The following is a 9,271-nucleotide window of genomic DNA, read 5'->3' as shown; positions in this document are numbered from 1 at the left end:
ACTTTATGCACGTGATATACTGAGCAAGTGACATGTGATTCACTGAGCACGGGATATTAATTTCTGGATTGCATATGATTTGTTGAGCAAGTGATATTGAACAACTGGAATTTCAAGTGTATGTTTTGATACGATTCTGCTCCATTGATTAGACTGATGTGATAGATAAGACGACTACTGTAGAGATTGATGCACGTACTGATTTATTGAACATTATGGGATTTTCTACTGTTCACTGATTCTATTACTACTGATTTTGGATTCTATTATTCATGCATTGATTTTAGATTCTATTATTCATGCATTGATTTCCGTACCTGCATCGATTCAATGATCATGTGTAAGTGACTGTTATTGATTTGATTGGTATACATGCATATTGTTTCCGTATCGTGCTTTGATTTCAGTTGTAGGCTTTGGTGACCTACTGGGCTATTTAAGCTCATTATATGTGGTTAATAATTTCAGGTGTAGAGCCTCCCGCGTGAAGCTTCTTTCAAATGCTAGTATAGTCTTTTCGTAGTTTTTAGTTATCGCATTGTTTTGTAGCCCAAGTGGTTATTGTACATGTTCTTTTGGATGTACATGTTCTTCTGGACTGTGTATATGAAATGTCAAAATGTGAATTATAGTATTTTGATGTATTTATTTTATGTAATGCAATTATCATTTCTGAATGTCTGTATTGATCTGAAAGAAAAAAAAAAAGAGAAGAAGAAAAAGAATGTCAGACAAATCCTTTCACTATAGATATCTGGAATGTCACAGAAAGGACCTAATCGGTGGGCGATAGAGTTCAGAAATAATGTAGTTGAGGCTATTGAGCGATTGTAGTCAAAAAGACTATAGTCAGTTGACAGTGGTGGGAAGGACCATAGCCGGTGGGCAATAGATGTTAGAAATATCGTAGTTGGGTGACGGCGGTTGGAAGGAGCGTAGTCAGCTGGAGATGGAAGTAAAAAAGTTTGTAGTCGGGCAATGGTGGTGGGAAGGATTGTTGTCATATGATTGTGGTCGGAAGGACCATAGCCGGCGAACGACGAAGGCTAAAAAGATCGTAGTCAGACAATTGTGGTCAGAAGGACCATAATCGAATGACAATGGTCAAAAGGACTGTAGTTTGCTGATAACGGAGGTTAGAAAGACCATTATAGAGTGATAGTAGTTGAAAGGATTGTAGTCGACGGACGATAGAGGTCAAAATGACTATAGTGGGGTGACAGTGGTCGGAACAATCATTTTTTGGTAACGATGGTCGGAATGATCATAGTTGGATGGAGAAGGAGGTCAGAAATACTATAATCATGTGAATATAGTTGAAAGGACTATAGTAGGTGGGCAGCAGAAGATGGAAATAATATAGTCAGGTGGCCGTGGTAAAAAGAAAAATAGTCGGAAAACGATGGTCGGAATGACCATAGATTACAAGTGATGGAGGTCAGAAGGAAATCCAACAACAATTAGTGGTCGGGTGTAAGTTCCGTGATAATTGGTGGTCAGGCTGAAGTCCAACAAAAGTCGGTTGACGGTCAGTGTCCGAGTGTAAATATGGCCTTAGTTGGTGGTCGGGCAATAGTCCGGCCAAAATTGGTGGTGGGGCTTAAGTCCAGTGATAGTTGGAGTTTGGACGGAAGTCCAACGAAAGTACAGTGATGGTCGGTAGTTGGACGTAAACTCGACGTCAATTAGTGGTTGGGTAGAAGTTCAACAAAAAGTTCGGTGACAGTCGGTGGTCGGGCATAAGTCTGACGATAATTGGTGGCTGGGCGGAGGTCCAGCGACAGCCGGCAGGAGTATTTCTAGTGATAATTGGTGGCCGAACAGAAATCCAGTGAGAGTCGGTGGCTGGGCGATGGTCGAGGAGGAGCTTGGTGGCAAGAGATATCACATAACTTTCTTCCACTCCTCTCTTCTTTCTCTCTTCTTCCTCCCCTCATGTGAAGAATGATGGGTTATTTATAGCTTTTTTGGAATGACATGACCAATAAATGAGGAGAAAATCAAGAGCGAGATGGGAGTGCTTCCAATAGACAGTTATGGACAATTTATCAAGTATTTGAGTGTCAAAATGATGTCAGAATTCGGCGATCTTAGGTTCGTTGGATTTGCTTCGTCTAGCTGCTCGATTTCTCTATAAGCATGTAACATTTGGATGTCGTTTGGTTATCCAATTTATTCTTTGAACCCTCTAAATGTGCTTCATGCCCTTGATTTGGACTCATTTGGGCTTTGATTGGATCAAATTTGGTGTTGCTAGGTTCATTTTTTGAGACGTTGTGTTCGACTATAAGCCTGCTAAAATCAAAGTTTAGATGACTCCGTATTTAATTTTGTAAGTTTTCAATCAAAAGTTGCCTTGAGATTCATGTCCGACCAATAAGGTTTTGTGATGATATATGAAGGATATAAAAATTTAAAAATATTTAAACTTGATATTAATAAAATTAGAAATGATATAAAAAATATAAATGTTGATATTGATTTAATGTAATGACCATTAAATATACATTTTTAAAGTTAATAAAAAATATTATATAATTTAAAAATTTACTTCGTTCGTCATTCCTCCTTCCATTCACATTGATCTTCTCTACTATCCAATCGGGCGCATTCGGTAAGTCTCCACCGATACATCTTTAGTTTCTATGAATTTGCCTTAACTTCGCTACTGTTGTTAAGCGTTGGAAGAGTATTCAACTATTAAAAGAGAAATAAAAAAAAAATGTTTTGCAAGAGAGAGCTTTGAGATAATAAGGCTTATAAGGAATTTTTTTTAATGAATCATTAATTTTCTTTGTTTTTTTTAGTTTTTGTGAGCATTTCTGAACAATTTGATATCATTAGAATGCAATTTAGAAACTTAAATCATATAAACCCTAATTTTTAAGTACATTGCTTCAGACTATGACTAAGCTTTATCATCATATTCGGACCCAACATGATCATGTTAGAGTCATCTCAATTATGTACTTATTTTCATCAAAATAAAGATCTACACGCTATGTTTATGGAGTCGGCAATCTCTCATATGAGATAAGACTTTCTAGATATACTCTAGCATTAGTACACTGTACAATTAACTACGAGATTCTTAAATAAAATTCAACCATCTTCACATTATTGGGTTTATGGTTATATAAAAGTTAGTTTATAGAGCTTTAATTGCTTGGAAATATAAGTTAATCTTGAGTTTTTAAGGAGTTGAGAAATAATTAGGAAGAGAGAAGTAGATTAGAGTAGAAGAAAGAAAAAATTCATCACTAAATATCTTTTATTTTATTGATATGCGATCGTAATTACTACCCAATGTTTATGTGTAGGACTTTATAGCTCAAGTCTAATATGAATATTTGAAATAAAAAATAGTTGATATATAACTGATTGTTGTCTCGATGCAAGGCATTAACGAGGTAAATTTTTTTTATCCATGCAGCCTATCAACTACCATCTTTTATATCAAATGGGAGGTTTCATTATCTTGTTCAAAATACAAAAATTAAGCGTACCTCATACAATATGAGGTTACTATTGATCTATAGTATCAGAAGATCGATACAACAAATTTTGTACAAATATACCAATAAAATTTTATGCCATAATTTTTCAGCGGTATACTAGTGGAATTTTTTGCCGATATTTCTGAAAGAATACCGCTGGAATTTTCACCTGAAATACTAGCGGAAAATTTCACCAGTGTTTTCCCAAAAAATGATGTTTTCTCCATTCCAAAATCCGTGACAAATCCATCAAAATAATTTTCAATATAAACATCTATCAGTAATTTGTTTCATATGCTCATTTTCTCGATCAAAACTCGCCGAAAACATTGATTTCCAAGGTTTTCCGGCAGATACATCAGCCAAAAATTATCACATTTCTTGTATTGAATTCATCATAATCTAATTTTAAATGAATTATATTTTAATATTTTTATCCCAAAGAGAAAAAATTAACAATCATATTTTATAATCCTGTGATTGAGGGTCTTGAAGCTGTAAAGAAGAAAGTTATAGCGCACTTATTATTAATGTTGAATAATTTAAAAAAATCACTTAACATAAGAGAAAAGCATTATTATAATAGGAATTGTCTTTTGAGGAATTTAAAACTACTATTTTTTATATGAATTGTAATTCTGTGGCTGGCCCTGATGGTTTTACTACTAAATTTTTTTAAAAAGCTTGGGATATTATTAAGGATGACCTTTATGCTGCTGTCTTGGATTTCTTTGAGGGTAATCATATGCCTAAGTATTTTGCTTCAACTTCTATTGTTCTCATCCCTAAGAAGTGTAATGCTTCTTGTTGGGATGATTTTAGACCCATTAGTCTCTGCACTTTTTTCAATAAACTGCTTTCTAAAATTTTCATGTCTAGGTTATCTACTGTTCTTCTCAACATCATTTCTCAGTTTCAAATGGGCTTTGTTAAAGGGCCTATTTATGATAATATTCTGCTTGCTCAAGAATTTTGCCATGATTTGGACATTAAGGTGAGCGGTGATAATTCTATCCTTAAGCTGGACATTTCCAAAGCTTATGATAATATTAGTTGGCAGTTCATTTATAACATCCTGCAATCTTTTGGTTTTCATTTAGATTTTATCAAACTTATTAAGAACTGTATTGAGGGTCCTACTTTTCTATGATTATTAATGGCAGAAGTTCGGGTTTTTTTAAGTCTTCTCATGGGTTAAGACAAGGTGACCCTATGTCCCCGGCGCTCTTTATTATTGTTGTTGATTACCTTTCTAGGAGTATTGCTAGCATGTTTGATTGTCATCTTAACATGTTTTTCAAAATTAAGAGGGGTTTCCCTATTTCTCACATGTGTTTTGTTGATGATTTTATCTTTTTCATGAATGCCTCTCGGCCTAATATTGTTAGACTTCTGAAATTTTTTCAAGATTTCTACAATATTAGTGGTTTAGCCCTAAGAGTATGAAGAGGAACCGTATTACTATCATCAAGAATCTGACGGATTTTATGCATGGGCAGTCACCTATTAAGTACCTTAGTATTCCTTTATTTAAGGGAAGGAAAAAGTCTTTTTTATTCAATGATTTAATTGCTTATATTCTGCATAAACTTATGTCTTGGGAGTCTAATTTTTTGAGTTATGGGGGTAGGCTTACTCTTATTAAAAGTGTTATTTATTCTCTTCCTGTTTATTATTTTCAAACTTTGTTTCCCACTAAATGGGTGTGTCATCGTATTGATATTATCATGAATAAGTTTTTTTGGAAATGTGCTCCTAATAACACCAAAATTACGTGAGCCTCTTGGGATAAATGCTATGGTGCTTTGAATGAGGGAGGCCTTGGCTATAAATCTATGCACGATCTGGCTCATACTTTTTCTTATAAACTCTGGTTCAATTTTCGTGCTAATCTTTCTTTATGGGCTAAGTTTATGAATTCTAAGTATTGTGGTATGAAGCATCCTGCTACTTGCTATGTTAATAATGGTGATTCCAAAGTTTGGCAGAGAATGTGTAAGATTAAATGGAGCTGGAGCCTCTCATTTCTTGGGGCCTTGGTTGTGATAATATTTTTTTCTGGCAAGATAATTGGCTGAATCTGCTTTCTATTTACTCTCTTAATAATTCGTCCTCCATTGAGAATGTTAAGGTGAGTCACTTTATTTCTAACAACGGTTGGGATGTTAATAAGCTTGCTGAGGTGGTTCCTAGTGTTATTATTCAGGTGATCCTCTCTATTCCGATTAACACTGATTCTAATATTGATGTTATCTTATTTACGTTAGCTAGTGATGGCTTGTTTAGACTGAAAGATGCTTGGCATAATTTTAGAATTAAAAAGAAGGTGAGTTCTATTTATTCTAGGATCTGGCATAAGAATATCCCTGCTACTGTCTCTACCTTTGTTTGGAGAATTTTAAATAAGTTTATTCCTACGGATGATATTATGTCTAAACGTGATTTTCTCATTACTTCTAAGTGTCATTATTGTTTCCATACCGAGAATTTGCACCATTTCTTTGTGTCTAGCCCTATTGCGATTAAAACTTGGTGTTTCTTTGATGATCTTTTAAGCTTAACAAGTACTTAATATTGGTACTGAGGTGGTTAACACTTCTTTAGGTTGTGGTGGTATTATTAGAGATGGCTATGGTAATTTCATCATTGGTTTTGCGGGGCCTCATTCTAGCAATTTTCGATTGGTCATTTTGAACTCTATTATTTATAGGTTGAATTATTGTCTTTCTTTGGGTATTTCCAGCATTACTATTGAGGTTGAGTGTCTTCAGGATGTTCAATGTTTAATTTGTGATGTGGATGGCCCTTGTGCTCCTGAGGTGTTTTACATTAATCGCACTATCAAGTTTTTAACTATTAATGTTCATACTGATTTTTCTTATGTGCCTAAAGATGGAAATGCATGTGCTAGGTGGCTTGCTCTGGTTGGCGCTGGTTATTCTGGTTTTAATGACTTGGATGAAGCTAATTTACCTCTTTCTCTTATAGGCCTTATTAATCTGGAAAAAATTTATTTGCCTTATGTTAGTATTTAGCTTTCTCTTGTCCTGTTTTCGGGATGTATTTTTGTCCATCTACTCTACTGTTTTGCATTGGATTGGTGTGTTCTTTTGGTTGGTGGCCTTTGTTCTATTTTTTGGTCTGGAGAGTCTGGTTATGTTTTTCCATTTAGGTTCGTGGCTCCAGTTTTTTGGCTGGAGCATTGTCTGTAGGCTGTGGTTGCTGGCTGTGTTGTTTCCCTCTTCGTTAATTCAGGCCTCTTGCCTGGGTTGGCTTTTGGTTCTTGTTTTCCTTTTATGGGTTGGGTTTGGCAGTTGGGTTTCCTGCTTCTTTTTTGCTGTTGGGTGGGAGCTTTGTTGTTTGGTTTCCCTGTTGGTGCGGGTTGGTTTTGATTGTGGTTGTTCTTTCGTTTCCATGGTGGATTACTGGGGTTCTTCTGGACCATGCTGGAATTTTTGTATTCTGTTATGCTTTTGTGCTGGTGGTTATTCTGGGTTATCTGTTTTAGGGGCCTTTTTGAGAGTCTACCACAATTTTGATGGTTTGAGGTGGGGGGACCTTCTCTGTTTTAGGGGGTTTTTACTGTCCGGTTGTGACAGGTCTGATTGGAAGAGGGCGGGTTCTAATGCTATTTTAGTCTGGGCTTTTTATTTTACTGACTTTATGTTGATCTTTTGCAGGGATACCTTACTAATTTTAATTAAGGGGGATTATTTCTTTATTGGTATGTGCCCATCCTCGCTCTTTTCCTTTCTGTGTTGTTGTTGCTTCTGTTTTGCATGTGTTTTTTGGATCTTTCAGTGTTGCAGTGATTTTTGGATTTGGGAGCCTATGCTGATTGTTGTTTTGATATGTCGCCCCATTTTTTGGGTGTTCATCCTTGAGCACCGTAGAATGTACCTAGGCTTCATTGTATTTTGGATTAGTAGGGACCTTGAGCTTTTAGGTTTTTTTGATTTTTGGATTGTAGCTCTTTTGAGCATTAATCAAGCTCGAGGTCCCTTTAAAGACCTTGTAATTCTCCTTTATATTAACGCGTAGGCCCCACCGTGAGTTTCCCCTAAAACTAAAAAAAAATATAAAAAAAATATAAAAAGGAAGTAGTTCATCATTCCAAGTAGACATCAATACCCTCGTTTTTATAGAAACCTCTATTTCCAACTTTGTATTAGGAGTTTCTAAATGATATCAATAATGAGCCAAATATGTTTAGAACGAGTTCTATTATACTAAAATAAATCGAAGGTGAAGGCCTGAACCATTTCGAACAAAAAAGCCAATTTTGAACAAATATAAATTCGAATGAGCCGAAAATCTAATGCTATTTTAGTCTGGGCTTTTTATTTTACTGACTTTATGTTGATCTTTTGTAGGGATACCTTACTAATTTTAATTAAGGGGGATTATTTCTTTATTGGTATGTGCCCATCCTCGCTCTTTTCCTTTCTGTGTTGCTGTTGATTCTGTTTTGCATGTGTTTTTTGGATCTTTCAGTGTTGCAGTGATTTTTGGATTTGGGAGCCTATGCTGATTGTTGTTTTGATCTGTCGCCCCATTTTTTGGGTATTCATCCTTGAGCACCGTAGAATGTACCTAGGCTTCATTGTATTTTGGATTAGTAGGGACCAATTATTTTAGTATTTCAATTTAAGGTTAGGAAATGATATAACTTGTTGTTAGTTTCTCACAAAATTTTTTCTCTTTTTGAACAAAGAGTATTGCTATAGTTGTTTGATTCAAAGTAGTATGGTAAAGAGTACTAAAATCTCATTAGCAAATTAAGTAAGGGAAGTTGCGAGGAGAAGAGAAAAGATTAGGCTCTGTGAGTCTTTAATAATAGATTTAAAGGATCAAGACAAAACTTATTTTGACTGAAATGGGCAAGTCAAATAAGTTATGAAAAAATAATTTAGAAATAAATTTTTTTATAATAAAATGATGAGATTCTACGTGCATATTACTAACTAATTAATTATAACTAGGGATAACCAAGTCAAGCCAACTCACGAGCCGGCCCGGGCTCGACGAGTTGAGCTTATCGAGCTCGAGCTCGAACAACACGCTGCTAAACTCGCGAGCTCGTCGAGCAGCTCGAGAATGGAGGGAATTGTCGGAGACGAAATATTTTGCAGGCAGAATATGCCACGGCGAAATGTTTCATGGGTGGGAAATGCGACCAGCGGCAAATCACCGCAGGCAGAAAAATAGCCGCAAGCAAAAACACATGCAAAGTTTAGCGGGTGGGAATTTCTGCAGGCAAACGTCATGGTTAGGAAATCACGGGCAGAGAACCGAGGCTTGCGAGCTTGCTCGATCTCGAGCTTGCTTTCTGACTAACAAGCTGAGCTCGATAGTGACAAAACTCGACTTGTTCACACCCCTAGTTATAAGTCTTAGGCTTCATTTGTGACAGCTTTCTTTCTGCTTTCCAAAACGGCTTCTAGCACAAAATTTTTTAATCAAAAAATTATTGTACTAAAAAATTGTTTTAAAAAGTAGCGAAAAATCTGTCCCAAATGAAACCTTAATTTTTAGGGTGCTCATTTTTTAGCCAATTGATATGATTAATAAAATAGTTTTAGAATTAACAAATATGCATATCTACGTTATTTTAATTGCAAATTTTGACTTTTTATACCTCATAATATAATAATTGAGCAAATATCTCTATTATTTATTTTATAGTCGAATCATATTTGAAAGTTCCTCCCAGCTTTTATTTGTAGATTGCTTTTTGAAGTTCATCGTGCGTAATTTTTTTTTCAGAAGTTTTA

This window comes from Dendrobium catenatum, unplaced genomic scaffold, assembly GCF_001605985.2.
Source record: "Dendrobium catenatum unplaced genomic scaffold, ASM160598v2 fragScaff_scaffold_231, whole genome shotgun sequence".
NCBI classification, from domain to species: Eukaryota; Viridiplantae; Streptophyta; class Magnoliopsida; order Asparagales; family Orchidaceae; genus Dendrobium; species Dendrobium catenatum.
The sequence above is the reverse complement of the archived record's forward strand: the minus strand, read 5'-3'. Positions refer to the sequence as shown.